This window comes from Microcebus murinus, chromosome 5 (genome assembly GCF_040939455.1).
Source record: "Microcebus murinus isolate Inina chromosome 5, M.murinus_Inina_mat1.0, whole genome shotgun sequence".
Taxonomy (NCBI): Eukaryota; Metazoa; Chordata; class Mammalia; order Primates; family Cheirogaleidae; genus Microcebus; species Microcebus murinus.
Window position 1 is genome coordinate 28099340 of NC_134108.1, and position 18347 is coordinate 28117686.

At 38.7% G+C, this 18347-nt stretch overlaps 1 long non-coding RNA gene and 1 pseudogene across 1 annotated transcript in view; one reads left to right on the forward strand and one right to left on the reverse strand.

Moving 5' to 3' along the window:
• LOC142870878 (uncharacterized) overlaps positions 1-17150 on the reverse strand; it is a 33890-nt gene extending 16740 nt beyond the window's left edge. Inside the window, exons 1-2 of the long non-coding RNA XR_012919204.1 lie at positions 16202-17150; positions 15735-15885 (exon numbers count right to left, since the gene is read on the reverse strand). This is a non-coding gene — a long non-coding RNA (uncharacterized LOC142870878). The remainder of the gene's footprint in view (positions 1-15734; positions 15886-16201) is intronic.
• Positions 5905-6311, forward strand: LOC105857222 (small ribosomal subunit protein uS17m pseudogene; annotated as a pseudogene).
• Positions 17151-18347: the final 1197 nt, after the last annotated feature.

Here is an 18347-nt window from a genome sequence, read left to right on the forward strand (position 1 = left end):
ATATTGTTTTTAATGCTTCTAAGATTTTGCTCATCTTGTCCATGCTGACTTGTTCTCCAAAGTCCAGCTCCATCTGGTAAGTGGCTACGTAATCTTTAAGGTTCATCTCAAAAGCTTCATCTTCTTGTATAACACCTGCCTGGTGTTGGCTGATGGCCAGGTCCCTAACAGATCCCCATAAGCCGAAGAGGTAGTTGCTGCTCCCACCAGCTCCTCTTCCCATCCTTACCTGACTCACTCACTTAGCATCCATCAAATGGCCACAAAGAGTTCCCTGGGTTGGACTGGGTGCCCTTTTGGGCACATTCCCCCCAATCAGGCATTTTCCCCAGCAGTTCTTTAGGATAGTGTAGTCTAGCAGTCCCCAACCTATTTGGCACCAGGGACCATTTTCATGGAAGACAATTTTCCCATGAACCAGAGAGGGAGCAGGGAGGTGGTTTCGGGATGATTCAAGTGCATTACATTTACTGTGCACTTTATTTCTACTATTATTACATTGTAATATATAATGAAATAATTATACAATTCACCATCGGTTGGGGACCCCTGGTGTAGTCTACCCAGCCAAGAGGGCTCATTGGTTATTTTACCTTTTAATGTTCCTTGAGGAAAAGATACCTGTAAAAATACAAGGTTTTATACAAACATCCAGTAACATAATAACATTATCAGGAGCTGTTTAAAACAGAAAAATAAAAAATAGGACCAGGCAGGCACAGTGGCTCATGCCTGTAATCCCACTAGGGAGGTCGAGGCAAGAGGATAGCTTGAGGCCAGGAGTTTGAAACCAGCCTGGGCAACATAGTGAGACTTTGTCTCCACAAAAAAATTTTTTAATTGGCTGGGCATGGAGATGCATGCTTATAATCCCAGCTACTCTAGAGGCTGAGGTGAAAGGATCCCTTGAGCTCAGAAGTTTGAGGTTACAATGAGCTATGACTGAGTTGTGATTGTGCCACTGTATTCCAGCCTGGGGAACAGAACAATATCCTATCTTAATTAATTAATTTTTGTGCCACTGAAACTCCTTTCATTTAGCAAAGGCAAACTCCAAAACACAGATGGGACAGGGAGCTAACCTGAATGAAGGTGTTCAGTTGGGTACAGTGTCCTGGTGAGTCCATGACCCATCTAAACAGGGCAGCACCCAGCCACTCTCCCAGAGAGAGACACTGCCCAAGCCTGTCAAATCTCCCAGAAGCCAGAAATCCAGATTTTTATATGCAGTATCTCACATCAACAAATCCAGTTTGGGGTTATTGTTGTTTCAACACTGTGAAAGCCAAACCAAACAAATCTATAGGCCCCATGTAGCTGGTTGGGGAAAACCAAGGGGGACACAGGATTTTTGCATTTGTTTAAAGTGATTCTTCTTTTGAATTGATTTTTCCTTCTAGCCTGTTGGAATCCATCAGCACTGAGTATATAATTTATCAGTGCCTGGCATAGTTTGTGCTTGGCAACAGCTTTACCCTTAAGCTGAGATGTGGCCAATGAAGTCCAATCTTGCTCTAGATATTCCTGGTCCTTGTGCATTTAACTTACAAACACAGCACCAAATACTCAGAAGCATCTGGAGAGCCTGGTTCCTATGTCTGCTTCACCTGTAAAAGTATTGTTTTTCCTGGCCTTCTTTTCAGAAAATAGCTGCCATTTAACATGAGGAATCAAGAGGGCTGGTGAGCACATCTGCTTCTGTCTCTATGGGCAGTGCAGCATGTGATTCTGATTCTGCTGGTGCAGCAACTTCTTGAGTCTGGCAGAAGATGTGAAAGGCTCTAGATATTGAAATGCCAAAAGGAAATTTATGAAAGGTGAACAGCATGTGGGAATAGAAAACTAGTGGGTGTGCCAGCAATACATTCCATATCATCTTTAACCAATGATGTCTTGCAAATCAAATGACTACACCTATCAGGATATTACAATCATGGTACAAATAGCACTAATTTTATTGCTTCCAGTTCCCCCCAACCTTCTTTTAGAGGTGGGCTCTCACTAGGTTGCCCAGGCTGGAGTGGAGTGGCTATTCCCAGGCACAATCATAGTAGACTACAGCCTCAAACTCCTGGGCTCAAGCCATACTCCTGCCTCAGTCTTCCAGGTAGCTGAGACTATGGGCACCCAGGTGTTCCCCCATTTCATCTTTATATTTTAGATGGGAAAACAACCACCAAGGTATCTGAAATAATGGCTTATTATCTTATACATCTTGGCATCCTTGCAATTCAACAAAACTTCAATAAAAATTGAAGGAATTGAACAATGGAGGAATATATTCTTTTAAATCACAGAGGCTGGAACAATGACACTTTTTACTCTGTCCCATGTACTAAGCAACAAACCAGAGGTGGTCATTTATTACACAAAGCAATGAATGAATAACAATGAATAATCAAGAATACAAGCTCTTTCTGATCACTAATGGGCAATGTAAAATTTTAAGTGTAGCGATTGCCTCAAAGGCATTATACCTGGTATTGTGAGAACACGTAATAGGAGGATTTTACTCATTTAGGAATATCAGTGAAAGCTTCCTTGAGAAAGAAATATTTTAGCTGAGCTAAAGGAAGTAGAGGGCTATTCACTAGAAAAGAAGAATAGGAAGAATTATGGCCCATGGGCCAAACCCAGCATGCCACACATCTTTTTAAATAGAGTACTATTGGATTACAGCCAAACACACATTCATTTACAGATTGTCTATGTCTGGTTTAAGTAGTTGAGATGGAAATGGTATGGTGCAAAAAGACTAAAATATTTACTATCTGGACCTTTACAAAAAACTTAATCAACCCCTGTTCTAGGCAGAAGGAATAGGATATGCAAAAGCCCTGTGGCCAGAAAGAGGACAAGGAATAGAAGTGATTGCAAGAAGGTCTGTGTAACCAAAGGAGGAAGAATAAGGTGAAAGATGGTATGAAGGATGCAAAGCATGATGAGAGAAGGTGAAGAGGTAGGCAGGCAGAGAGCCTTGTAAGTCACATTAAGGAGTTTGGGTTTTATCCTGGAAACAATCTGAAAGCACTGGAATATTTAGGCATGAAGGGGACAGGGGATGGCACAGTTAACATGACTGGTTTACATGGGGAGAATATTGAAGCCACGGTGTGGAGAATGAATTGAAGGAAAACAAAGTGGATGCAAATACACTTAGGAGACTTTGCTTGTTTGTTTGTTTATTTTCTTGAACATTCACAGTTTTTTTTTTTTAGATAAGTCTCTCTCTGTTCCCCAAGCTGGAGTACAATGGCTCAAACACAGTTCACTGCAACCTCTAACTCCTGGCTCACTCGATTCTTCTGCCTAAGCCTCTGAATAGCTGGGACTACAGGAATGTGCCACCACATCCAGCCAATTTTTTTCATCATTATTATTATTATTTTTATAGACACAGGATCTCTCTCACTATGTTGTCCAGGCTGGTCTCAAACTCCCGGGTTCAAGCGATCCTCCTGCTTCAGCCTCCCAAACTGCTGGGATCACAGTCGTGAGCCACTGTGCCCATACTACTTAGGAGACTATAAAGGAGACAAATGTATTGCTCAGGGTAGGCAAACTGCTGCAACAACCCCCAAATTTCAATGACTTCCCATAGTAAAAGAGAATTCCACCCTTATGTCACAGCGCAGTGCTGGTGTGGATGACTCTCCCTCCTGCCTCCCAAATCTTAAAAAAAAAAAAAAAAAAGCAAAAATAAAACCAAATGCTCAAAATAAAATCAGCTGGAAAAAGAAATCCAACAATAGGACATGAACCAGCGAATTAAAAAGAATCTAACACCAAATTCTATTTCCTCTTGTACATGCAGTGACCCAAACAAATGACATAAATTCAACGGCCTGACCTGCCATTTCTCTACCTGAAAAATATTCTGTGGACAGTCAATTTGGTTTTGAAGAAACAAAACAAATGCGTATTCTGATAAAAAATTTTGTTCCTCTACTCCAACCATTCCTTATTTAAATGACCAGTTAAGACACACACACACACACACACAGCCCATGGGTATACATAAATGATTAAAGTGAAGCAAAGAGAAACTTAATATTGTCAGTTCTCTCTGGGATCCAATTTACTTATCAGGTTACCAAGATCACAATAGTTATCAAAGATTTTGTTTGTTTGCTTGTTTAGTAATTAGAATGCATACCATGTGGTTAGTTAACCAAGCTGTCTTTAGGAGACATTTCTCACTGTCGTTTCATGATTTTTTCACCTTGACAGAGTAAGAAGTGTGGATGGTCCTATTTGAAGAGTGCAGTTTGCTAAGGCATGGCTGACACCAGCTATTTTTCTAATGTGGCACATCCATAGGCAATACGCTGCAGAGTTTTAGGGCTGGAAGGGACCTACAGGTCACACAGCTTGAACTCTTCATCTTCCTGATGAGAAAAATATGTGGGGAAGTGACCCACTGGGATTTAACCAGGTTTTCATCCATCAATCTAGTGCATTCTTCTGCTGCTCTGTAATAACACCCATGTTTGTACGAACCCCTGAGTCCTACAGAGTCTGCAATTCTACTTTTCTGAGAGTCGGAATGGGCAAAATCTAAGCAGCTGGGGCTGCCTTTCACCAGACGTGTTCTGTCTGGGGGTGGACAGAGCAGCCATTATTTTGCTGCTCCATGCAGCGCACGCTCTGTCGCACCAACAGCACTGGAGATAACGAGGCAGGTGAACGACACAGATGGTCCCCTGATACACTCCGCTTGTTACATCCACACAAGAGGAGGCTGACTCTCCATTCCTGCGTTCTAAGGGTAGGATGCCCTTGAACCGTACATGCTATGTGCGCCTCTATAGGTACGTGCGTTCATTTATTCCTGAAATATTGATGCTATATTGAGCACATGCTATGTGCCAGGCACAGTGCCAGAGACCTTTCAGAGACAAAAACAGCAGCAAAGTGCAGGGGAGAATGCTGTAACCTTTGAGGCACACACACAGCGTGTAACAATACATAACATAAAGAATATAAACATTATAGAGCATAACAATACATAAAATTATATCTGTTGTATCCATGCATGTAGCTCTTGAAGCAAAATTCAAAGACTTCACACAACAATTATTGCCAGACAACTGAATTTTCAGTAGCTCGTCCCATAGTTTCCAGTCATAAAAATGTCACTGGAAGCAAATTGGAAGAATTGAGAAATGTACACCTGGCTTTGTGCCCCAGTTTTACTATTTACCAGCTGAGTGACCTTGAGCACATTCCGCAATCTCCCTGATCAACTGCTCTCCTCTTGAGCGAGCATGATCGTAGCTACCTCCTAGGCCTGTCGGGAGGACGAAGATGATGCCTGAGCATAGAAGAGCAGCATGGCTCAAAAGCAAGTTCTTCATCTCCCTGTGCCTCTCTGTCTTTGCTTGTAAAATTAGGATAATAGTAGAATCCATGCCATCCCATGGTTGTGAAAATAAAATGAGATAATGACACATCTAGTACTAAATACATTTTAATTGTTATATGAAAGTATTATATGATTTATAAGATGCTAGATAAAAGCAAAACACCATTAACTATTGAAGTTGAACTTGATAGAAAGAAGAGTATTGGGACCAGAATTATTCCAATTATTACATATCCAGGTAGTACCTCCAAACCTCAAGTGTTCAGGCTCAGCACTATGTCAGAGGTTTAAATACAGTAAAATGGTTCTGCCCTGACAATCATGTCACATAGCTCCCTGCAGAATGCATGTTCCTTTCTGTATCCTTTCTCTTCATCTTCTCTCTCTGTTTCTTTGTAAATCACTTCTCAAAGAATAATTTCTGTAAGGCCCCCTGCAGCTATTTATGTCAGTCCTGTGTATATATAGATAAAGAAGGTGAGGTGATGCCACACCTTTAAATCTGACAGGTCACGTGGCTGCACAGTGGAGGCGGAGGCGATCAAAGCCACATAATGCCCATAGCTCGTTCAGCTGTCCACACCAAACGGATGAGGGAAGGTGACTGGGACAGCAATGCGAAACGCTGCTAAAGTGAGAGTGACCAGGCTTGTTCTGGATCCATGTTTATTGAAGTATTTTAATAAACAAAAAAACCTACTTTGCTCACGATGCCCTTCAGCAGGGCACGGTTGGGGATATTGTGCTTCTCAAAGCTGTCCCTGTTCCGCAAACAAAGCACGTGAAACATGAACTGGCTGAGATCGTTTTCAACGTTGGAAGAGTCACAGATCCAGTGACAGGAAAACCCTGTGCAGGAACCACGTACCTGGAGAGTCCAGTCAGTTTGGAAACAACTCACCTAATCTAAAATCTGGAAGAACTCGATATCCCTTCATCACCGTAAAGGACGATTAGAAGAAGCACCAAAGGGGAAAATGTGCACATTTGCTTTATGGAAAAAGAAATTTTTCTAAGTTTCATAACAAATTGTCCAGTTTCTCATATAGTATTCATGAAATAGCTAAAAGTAAGTGAAACAAAGGGCTTGTTATAGTTTTTCATAAAGGTTTATGGCCATGTTTCAAATGTTCTTTTCAACAGACATACTTTCACATTGCACTAAGTGTGCCTAGCAATCTGCGGCATTACTTTGTGAGCTCACTGTTTTAGAAGGTATTTGGTTTTCTTTTTTTCATTCAAAGAATTTATCTTAGAACCTTTATTTGGGAGGAAGAAAGCCTTTTGCTATAAACAGATAAGGCCACATTAAGTATTTTCGATAGTATATATTCAAAATAAATTTAAATATTTTATCTGATTTCACCAACTCCAAGAGCAAATAATCAACGTGCTTGTGGCCAGACTTTTTTCCGATTAAGGTGTATGAATAAGAATGTTGACATGTAGAAAGTAAAATCTTAAAATTGTGTCACTTTTCTTCGAGGCTAGATTAAATAGGAATAAGCTCCTAAAATCTAACACGTCGATTAAGTTGTAGGACCTCACACATGTGCATTTAGGTTAGAGAGTGAGTTTTGTTGCTATTCATTAATAAACTGATAACTTAGAGTTTGATTTGAGGAAACAAAACAAAACAAAAATCCTAGATGATGTTTGCTCCTCCTATTCCTTAAAGCAGTTAAGAATAATTCTTTCTGTCCTTGAAATGTCACATCCTCAGAATGAGTTAGGGTAGCACCAAGAACAATTTGGAAACTGAAAGATTATCTGGGTAGAGTGGGTGTAATTACCTATCAGAATTTGAAATTATGAAAAGAAGACTCCAAAATTTTTTTCTTCAGGTTTCTTCGGTTTATCTCTGAGTGCTGAAGAATTCCTGCTTTAGTGATCATTGAAAACTGAGTGGTAAGCTATCTCCTGACCCAATTTTTTTTCAATAATCCAATTCTGGTATATAATCCATTGCCTACTTTTTTATTTTATTTTATTCATTCGAATGATCATTTTTCAAAACAACTAGTTTTTTGCTAGAATTCATTCAATTTTGATGGAAGAAAATGAGTACAACTAAAATATTATCATTCTTACAATCCAAACTTGTTCAGCTAATAGTAAGCAAGAGGCGGGGCGCGGTGGCTCACGCCTGTAATCCTAGCACTCTGGGAGGTCGAGGTGGGTGGATCGCTCAAGGTCAGGAGTTCGAAACCAGTCTGAGCAAGAGCAAGACCCCGTCTCTACTAAAAATAGAAAGAAAATTAATTGGCCAACTAAAAACCTATAGAAAAAATGAGCTAGGCATGGTGGCACATGCCTGTAGTCCCAGCTACTCAGGAGGCTGAGGCAGAAGGATTGCTTGAGCCCAGGAGTTTGAGGTTGCCGTGAGCTAGGCTGATGCCACAGCATTCTACCCCAGGTAAAGAGTGAGACTCTGTCTCAAAAAAAAAAAAAATATAGTAAGCAAGAGTATATGAGGAAGTATAGGTACTCTGCTTAAATCCGCATAAAGAAGATGACTAGCCATGCTTTTAAATTACCAGTCTTATGATTTTTAATATGAAAAAGGAAAAGAAGAAGAATCATCTTGTTTCAAAGAATCAGATGACAGTCGGGTGAAAATTTTAACTGTAATAACCCTGTAATATGCACTTCTGAGCCTGTTGCGTATCTGAAAGACAAGTATGGCTTTCGCATTTTCTAGTGAAAAGTGCTATTCTGACTTTCCTATGCTGTAAACATCTGCATCTGTTGTGCAATATTGATGAACTTGAGTTTGGAGCCGCTAGCACTATACCTCTCTTTATGAATAATAGGGTGCACATAAATGATTAAAACAAGGCAACTAGAAACCTGATATTGCCAGTCCTCTCCAGGATCAAATTCATTTATCAGCCCACTAAGGTCACTGACCCCGATTACCCAAGGCCTAGCTACTAAAATGATTAATTGATCTATTCTTTCATTTCACTTATTTAATTTGAAGGGGGAAAAAAGTCAAAATACTTTCAATGAATTGACGTGTAAACAATTGTGTTTAGCTTGCTGCATCTTCTAAAACACAGATTAATGGCAGTGAGAAACACTAGCGCATGCTGTTACAGAGATGAATGTGAACAAAGAAACCATAGCTTTTCTTATACAACGTCCTTATGTTACTTAACTCGTTATTCCAAGTTTAACCCTCTACCTACAATTTTCCATACTATTTTAACTTCAAAAGATGTACAGATAAGTGAATTGAAAGAATATGCTGGCAGATATAGAGATTAAATTGCTTTTCTATAGAAAAAATATTTAAGGAATTTTAAAAATGTGTTTATATTGACAGTCATCAATGGAGATGCCTAATGTTGAGTAAAACATCATTTCCTTCAAAACTACAGGGCCAAAGTTGTTTGTTAGAAGTTTGGCACAAATAATATTGCTTTATTCATGTAATGGTAAGCAAGTACACAAAAGAATAACAGCATGTGCCTAAACTATTAATAGCTTATTTTCTTTGTAATGACCAAATAATCAAAAGAATCAATCCATTCTAAGCATCTAGATAGCATCTTACAATATTGTTAAAATGATTAAAGTGGATTATATACACTCAGTGGTATATTGATCAATATTTAACATTTGGTTCGGGGATGAAAGCCCTGATTTTCAGTGTACGCTGGTTTCTGTGGGGTTATCACTGATTTCGAGCTACCAATTAGCTACCATTATCACTGATTTCAAGCTACCAATATAAAGTCACTGAACATGGATTTTGGAAGAGTTGTGCTATAATGCACTATTATATAGTATTTTCTCCATACAGAATCTGCCAGATTTCACACACACACACACACAAAGCCCAGGTTGCCAGCCAGGAACAATGGTGTGCTCCTATAATCCAACTACTTGGGAGTCTGAAGCAGGAGGATGGCTTGAGCCCAGGAGTTCAAAGCCAGCCTAGGCAACACAGTGAGACCCTGTCTCTAAAAAAAAGAAAAGAAAAGAAAAATCCAGGATGCCTAGTTAAATTGGAATTTTAGACAACAAATAATTATTCAGGTATAAATATTTCCTTGTAATATTTGGGACATACTTATTCTATAATATTAGTCATTGTTTATCTGAAATTCAAATTTAAATAAATAGCCTGGATCTTATCTGGCAATCCTCATATAGACACCATAAACATAAATAACCTCAAGTGTATAAATAATAGTAAAAGGTAGTGATGAGTTTTGAGAATTTATTACCTTTCTTTTAAATATAATTTACATTTTAGATTTATATAATTTGATTCTTTAAATAATGACTGTTTTTGATACCAGGCTCAAAAAATTTGTGAAGAATATTAACAACCAACTTTTTTGAGGGGGCTGGGGCGGGCAGCTCTAGCATAACACTGATATTATATTATACTTAAGTATAATACTTCTACACAAGAGAGACTTTGCAAATACAATGAGAGTACAAACTTTAAAGTGTACCTCACCTTATGATACCACTATGATTTTAAATATGGCTCCATTAAATTTCACATGAAGTCAATTTCAGTGTAATTAACTCTCCCAATCCTTGCACCACCACCCCTACTCCTGGAGAAATTTCTCTGTACCAAGAAAGAGTAAAAGTTTAGATTTCTTCCTTTCTATTTTTAGGGATTTGTGGAGTGGTCAGCTCTCCTTAGAATTGGGTGATTTTAATGAAAAGGCTATAACTTCAAAGTTGCTATTTTTGTGCAGGGGCTGGGAGTGTGAGACAAAGTAACAAATGCAAGAAGCCATGTTTGCTCCTTGCTGCTTGCCAGCAAGATTTCACAAAGCCCCTGACTCTGTGACAATGTGAAGTTCTGAAGAGGGAGGCTTTGAAGACAAAACAGGTTAGAGCACACTGTCCCCCGCAGCTCTGGCCTGAGTCACTGTATTTCTTAAAAGATATGCCCCTAGACCTTGACTTTTTCTATACATAAGATAATTTCTGAAAGGGTTAGCGATTATGCCTCTGTAAACTGTAACCAGATGTACTCTTACACCGAAACATACATGTGATTTTGCACATACTGAATCTTCTCCACCTGTATATAAGCTGTGAACTGCATTGGAACAATCTGGCAGAACTGTTCCCAGGCAATAGGCCTCAATCTATAGTCCTCAGTAAGATTTCTGAGTAAAGCTAACTTTAATTCTTCAAGAGCTTGACTTTTTTCCTTAGTAGACAGGGAGGGTAGCGAAATTGAGTGGAAGGTCCTTTTGTTTTTGTGTTTAGCTGAGCACTTTCATCAGACATTGGCAGTACAAAGATAAGCCTGGAATTTTGTTTGGGATAAAGACAAAAAAAAAAAAAATCTACACTGATCCACAAAGTAATAAAATTAGGAGGCCATAGGTTTATGGGTAGGGAGAAAACACGATTAAGATGAGCTTTGGAGAAGCAGCTACTGAGGAGGCCCATGAAAGAGTTTACTTATTTTTTTTTTAATTTAATAAATAAGTAAATCTATAAATAAACAAAAAAAGGTGCCCTTCACTTTTGTCCAACATTACCCTCAAAAGGATTTTCAAAATCAATTGTCTTTTTGACATTGGAGACATTCCCATTTTATGATAAAAAGTTGCAGTGTGCTGCACAGTCAAAAAAAAAAAAAAAAAAAAAACTTGCAGTGTGGGCTGGGTATAGCGGCTCACACCTGTAATCCCAACACTTTAGGAGGCTGAGGAAGGAGGATTGCTTGAGGCCAGGAGTTTGAGACCAGCCTGGCAACAAAGCAAGACCTTTCTCTACAAAAAATTTTAAAACTTAGTGGAAGTACATGCCTGTAGTACTAGCTACTTGGGAGGCTGAGGCAGGAGGATTGTTTAAGCCCAGAAGTTCAAGGCTACAGTGAGCTATAATCACACCACTGCAATCCACCCTGGGCAACAAAATGAGACCCTGTCTCTAAAAACAACCAAACAAACCTGCAGTGTGAATTATCACCCCATATGTTAAAAATGTTTTTAGTAACTAAGGTTTTATTTTGGGTTTTCTTCAAATGAGGAACCTCTAATACATGTTTTATTTTACATTATAAATTTATGTATGATCTAGTTTAACTCTCAATGAACATTTGCCCTAAATGTTAAGTTCACCTGTCTTGGAAGAACATAAAAATACATATTAAATACACCATTAAAAACAATTGTTTGTATTTTATGTCAGAGCTCCTCCTCCTTTTCATGTGCATGAAAAGTAGCATATTTAGATATCACCCCCAGTAACAAGTTACAAAGTTCTGTAAGTTAGTTGCTTTTGCTAATTTTCTCATTTATAATTTTAGAAAATTGTATCACAAATAGGAATAATTACTGAAAATGTTTGAAGTCTTTTCTATTAATTTGAATAGTAACTTAGTAAAATATTTCTATAGGTTCTTTAAAATTCTTTATAAACTTTATTTACTTTCTGAATTGAGTTTTATCCATACCAGAAAGCTGTTATATTATTGAAAATAATTGAGCTAGACAGAATTAAATTATTTCAGTAGAATAATAGGGTCTTAAAAGCTGCTTCTAACCACTTCATTGAACGGGTATTGATTAGCTCAAAAGAGCAATCTAAAAGTATTATTAAAGTTTGCATCATTTGTCAAACTCTCTGTATTGCCTAGGATATTAAGTGATGAAAATTAATCCTCCCAGATCTTACCTTCATGAAATGAAATTGAATTTTTTCCGTTTTCTAAGTGAAATTGAAGTTAAATGCACAAATCAAAGAGAGAGATGGTAAATTTGTCACAAATAGAAGTGCAAAACTAATTCAAAACTTGAAATAAAATGTTTTATCTGTAGTGTAGAAGAAATAAAATGGCAAAAATGTAAGAGAAAAAGGGCAAAGAAATTATTATATTTGGGACTTTCATTCGTATAAAAAAGAGTATTATTGTTACTCTTGTTATTTGCTTTCATTAATTTTTATTTAAACCTACTAAAGAGCACTTCCTATCATGCTGCATGAAAATGTGATCAAATGGTAACCAAAGATCCCAAGATCATGAACCAGCTACATGACTGGCCAGCCCCTTGTCTCTCTGGGTCTCAGTTGTGTCCCTTAGTTTCCTTTTTAAAACTCAAAAACTCCTACTTAAAAATGCTGTGACTCTGAACTCAAAATGTTGAAGTAGAAGAGTCATTGCTTTAAATGACTCAGCAACTTGAGACTTGCTAGCAGTAAGAATGCTGAGTGGCAAGACTCAGTAGCTGGCTTTCAGTTCTGTTTAATGAGATAGAAATCTCATTATTTTTTCTCCAATCAGAGCTTCAGAAGAGATCAGAATATTAACAAATGTTAACTTAATAAAGTTGTTAGGGGGAAATGTTCCGTATTTAGAAGAGACTTATCACAGGTTCCATTTTAACACCAGAGCCATGGATTTTTTATGCAGTCACAAACACTAAAAATCATGTCCTTGGCAACTATCTAACACTTTGCTTTTTAAATAATACGTCAATTTAAAAATGTACAGGGCATGTAGTTTCTCAAAATTACTTCAGGGAGTATACTAGAAAAAAATTTGAAGACTGCTGCTCCAAAGTCTTATCTTGTTCAGTGCTGTATTATTATACTAATCCCAAACATAATGCTAGGCACATAGCAAACCCTTAATAAAGTCATTAACATAAGATTGACAGATGACCTGACACATCTGAATGACTTGAGAGATCTTAGCAAAGACAGAGAGTTTGTGGTTGAATTGATAGTTATTAAATAAAATAGAAAATTAAGCAAATAAAAATACTTATTAATAAAGGAGCAGAAAGTAGTATAAGTAAGGAAAAGTAGTAACACCCAACAAACCACATGATTTTCAAAAGGAAAGAATATGCATGGCATATTCTAAAAGTATTGAGAGGATAAGACAATAAAGCATTTTAGTACATAAGGAAGATACGGTTTAGATTTTTAGATCTAATAAAAAAAGGTAGATGGTAGAGTATGATCCCAAAAAATGTTTCTTCCTCACGTAGTTAAACCTGTGGGTACCAGCTCTATCACCATAACTCTGACTCCTGAGCAAAGTGAGAGAGATAAAAAATGGAACCCCTACTGGGTGTATCAATCAGGTCCCCAAGAGGAAAAGAGTGGCACATCCAGGAGGATTGAGTACAAGGACTGCCGTTGAGGTATAGGCAGGTGTGGGGAAACCACGAAGAAGGGTGATCTACCCAGCTACTAACAGCAGGTGTTACAACCCTTAGATCTAAAAGGAAGCTGAACCTAGTGGGAGCGAGTCACCTTGAGAGGGTCACCTTGAGAGACTGTGACCTTGGGCAGTGATCATGAGGCCAGCCCAAGGCAACTCTGCAGCAGGACGGGGGAACTGTGGGAAGTGACCGCACTGGGCTCTTCCCTCCGACCTCCTGCAGGGGCTCCCCACTGGACAACCCCAGCTGGAAACCAGAGGGCAAGTGGGCTTGTTAAAGTAATCTACACAGGTCAGCTCCTGGGGCAGAGGACTTGGGGCAGAAGGAAGCAGAGAGGCTGGGCCAGGAGGGTGGAAATAGAAGATAATCCGGCACCACGAACCTAACATGTACTATTCCATATCATTTATTTGATCCCACTTTTTTACTGCTAATTATTTCTTTAAACAAACACCTCATCATTATGGAAAATTGTCCACTTTATTTTATTTTGCTTCAGCCACAGTGAGGCCAAATAATAATAAAAAATAGTTGAACTTGCTCAAAAACACTTCAGTGAAGCATTCTTTGGGCACATTCTGATCACATTTGAAATAAAGAAAAGCACTCATGAAGATATTATAGTTAATTCATTGCATTTGGGATGTGACTATAGGCAGAGAAGATAATGTAGCATAGGGAAGGACCATGGCCAAAGAAGCTTTGGAAATGCATTTGAAGGACCAGAATTAATATCATTCGGAAGGAAGAGAGGTTGTTTAATCTGGTTTTGCGATTGGATTGGATGAATGGGAGAAACTCTCATCTCTCATCCTATGGGGTCAGTAATGCTAACATTACCTGCAATGGGGAGGCTTCACTACTTCCTGATTCTGAAACACAATGGAAATCTGATTCTAGCTTTGAAAATGTAATATCTTCACCCACAAGTAAGTTGCCATTTGTAGACACCCTTCAACAAATAATTATGGATAACACACTCAGCGCCAGGTACCATTCTAGGGGCTGTTGATACCATAATCAGTAAGGGAGGCATTATCCCAGCCCTGATGAAAGCTTTGTTTAGACAAATCTTTTGCATAAGTCTACATGGTTAACAGGAAACATAGAAGGTGAAAAGTAAAAGTACAGCTACTCTGGTTTAATCAGTTATTGAAATACATGGAGCCTGGAGCTTTCTCTGCCTTTTGGAACATAGCACAATAGTATAAAATCACTGGCCTTATAAGCTTCTTACGATATATCATCCTCAAGGTTAGGGGACCTCAGAGTCTCTTGAAAGAACTAGGCTCAAATAATCTCAGAAAAATGTTAACCCACAATTCTCATTTAAAACTTTTAGAAAATTACTTATATTATTAAGTTTTGGAATACATTACCTTTACCATCTATCCATTCAATAATTGAGTGCCTTCTGTATGTAAAACACTAAGAACACAGTGATGAAAAAGACAAGAGTCCCTGCCCTTTTGCGACGTCCAGTCTAACAGGTATAGAAGCTCTAAACACCTCATGACACAGTCAGTTATTTAATTACTGTTGTGAGTGCCATGAAGGGAAAGTACAAAATTTTTTGAGACTGTGGGGCTGTGAAGGCCTCCTGGAGAAAGTGACATTTGTGCAGATTACTGGTTGGTTAATAGAAATTAATTAGTCCAGGAATTTCAAACTCAAATTCCTTTACGGGATCAGGCAGGTAACACAAATATGTGCATCAGGCAGTGGGTAAGACTACAAGAAATATTATAGTCCGTGGTTTGCCAGAGGGAGCCTATTGGCCTTAAGGCATTCAAATTCAAACTTTAGAAATCTCTTGGCTGGCCAAACCCGAAACGTCTGCAGACAAACACCGCAGAAGGGCTGGCGCTGCTGAGATGATTCAGGCAGGAGAACAGCAGGAGCAAAGGCCCTGAGGCAGGCAGGAGCCCGTCTGTTTTGATGAGTTAACAGAGAGCAACTGTGAGTGGAGTGCAGAGCCCCAAGGAGAGAGTGGCTCCCATGGGCAAGGGAGGAGAGAGAGGAGCTGTCACTCAAGGCCTCAGCGGCAGGTAAGGGCTTCGGTCTTTAACTCAAGTACCGATGGATGCACTGAAAGGTTATAAGCAGACAAGTGAATTAATTAGATCTGCGTTTTTTGAAAGCTTGCGAGGCAGCACTCCTGGAAAGGGTTAGAAGCAGATCAGTTAGGAAGCTGTGGGGGTAGTTACCCATCTCTCCTTCTGTTTTTCATCTACGTTATTTAAATAACTGCACTTGTCTTTATGCAGTGTGCTCCAGTACTCCTCATTCTCGGTGACCAAGCCGGATGCTTTCTTCTTAGTTCCTGACTCTGAGGCAGGAAGTACAGAAGTCTATGCCCTGGAACAGAAAGAATGGAAATAAAAACCTGGCATAGAGAACCCATACACAGGATCTTCTGTCTGCTGGGTGATACCAGCAATGACGATGTAAATCCTAAGTATTATGGGACAGGTGCCAAACCTGCCAGAGGTGGGAAATCAGATGAGGTTTCACTTGCAAACCTAAAAACTGTTACTGGACTTTATCATTTGGTTTAGTATTTCAAAAAACAATTTTTTATTTAGGAGTATTATTTAGTGATTGTCTCATGTACACTTTTGTCAATTAATATAAATGTAAACTATTATATTTCTTGTGTGTAGAAATAACTTACATGATTAGCTTGTCCTCTTTTGGTGGCACCATACTTGGCTCTTCAAGAGCTAAAGAAGACGGAAGTACTGCTCTGGAGGCTGGCTGTGACTCAGCAAGTGGCCATAATATTTAAATAAAGGGGAAAACTTGAAGTTAGGAAATAATTGAGTAAGCCAGACACATGTGCTTCTCCTTTTAAACAATGGAAATGACAAGCTCTTGTGACTTTCCTACGTAGCCAGACATGATGTGTTTGTGTTTTTCTTGTTATTGTACAAGACATATTGGATGAGGATTAGGAAGTTAAAATTAGCTCACTTTTTTCAATTTATTTATTCATTTGTTTATTTACGCTCAAAATTAATTTCTTCCCTCTTTTTATCTCCCTACAGCTTTGTATAAAGCATATTCATATCACATTAATCCTGAAACAAAACATGGGGATTAGAATTCATTTCCTTAGTGAAAATTACCTTCCTTGACCAAGTAATCATTCTCTTTATGATGTCTCTAAATCTATATTCAAAATTTTCTAGGCTTGAATAACAATTTTATTTATAGCTATTTAATATTTTGTCCTTGATAACTGATACAAAATCTTGTTGAAAAGTTAATTTTTATGCTAAGATCATTTATTTCTGCTCATGATAAGGGAAAGATTCTATGCTACAATCTCTGGGGGAAGAGAAAGACTTCCAGTGCTCTGCATGGTGAACTGATCACATGGAAGTTTCTTTAATACAAGAATGTGCATCCATGTTTCTCTGAGCAACATTAAAGTATAGCTGTGGGATTGTAGATCAGTCCAGAAGTCAGTCAAACAAGGTTGGTATCATCACATGGACTGGTTCATTTTCAGAATGTGCTCTGATGTCTCATATACAAGCCCAAGCATCTGCCAAACTGCTTTTTTCCTCTAAGTGACAAAAAGAAAAGAAAAAAAATGACAGTTCTCATCAGCCCACTTTTTACCCTGATCTATACAGTTCTTAGTAACTGGTGTATCTACGTTGGGGCACATTGCAATGACTGTCATAGCTTTGAATAAAACAAACCTTCAAAGATCTTTTTGACTTTTTTCCAGAAAGATGTGTCAATCCTTTGATGGTAAAAAGCATCATAACCCAGAATTGAGAGGCAAAATATACATATCCCACTAAAAACTCTTTAAAGCAGATAATTGACAGCATATGCAGTTATAAAGATAATGATAGTGACTACTGCGTGGAATGAGTTAAGACTTCTTTTTTTGTGTTTTTTTTTTGAGACAGAGTCTCATTCTGTTGCCCAGGCTAGAGTGAGTGCCGTGGTGTCAGCCTAGCTCACAGCAACAGCCTGGGCTCAAGCGATCCTCCTGCCTCAGCCTCCCGAGTAGCTGGGACTACAGGCATGCGCCACTATGCCCGGATAATTTTTTCTATATATGTATTAGTTGGCCAATTAATTTCTTTCTATTTATAGTAGAGACGGGGTCTCGCTCTTGCTGAGGCTGGTTTTGAACTCCTGACCTTGAGCAATCGGCCCGCCTCAGCCTCCCAGAGTGCTAGGATTACAGGCGTGAGCCACTGCGCCCAGCCAAGACTTCTAAATATATTATTTCACTTAATTCTTGCAATAAATGGTAATATAAGGGGACTGTGTTTTGTTTTGATGTAAAATATGTCACAGTTTCACCTACACTAAAAATTTAAAAGAATTAATAATGAGATATGGGGCTTAGTACATTGTCTATCATATAGGAAGCATTCCATGTATTCATTTATTCAAAAAAATATTCATGAATGAATGCCTCAAAGGTGCCTTTCAACTGATATTTCTACTAATAAACCTATGTAGTTGTTTCTAAAGCAAAGAACAAATGTTGAGATGTACTGAGAAGAAAGTTCTGCTTCCTAGCTCTTAGAGGCCCACGTGTTTACTTTGACAGACACGTGATTTCAAAAGGAAGCAGGCCAGGTGCGGTGGCAGAGATTGGAGTAATGCAGCTACAAGCCAAGGGGTGCTGGGGCCCATCAGAAGCCTGGAAGAGACCAGGACAGATTCTTCCCTGGAGTCTTCAGGGGGAGCCCGGCCTCCCCAACACCTGGAGACAGGGCTACCAGCCTCCCAGAACTGCAAGAGAATAAATTTCTGTTGTTTTAAGCCACCTGTTTTGTAGTACTTTG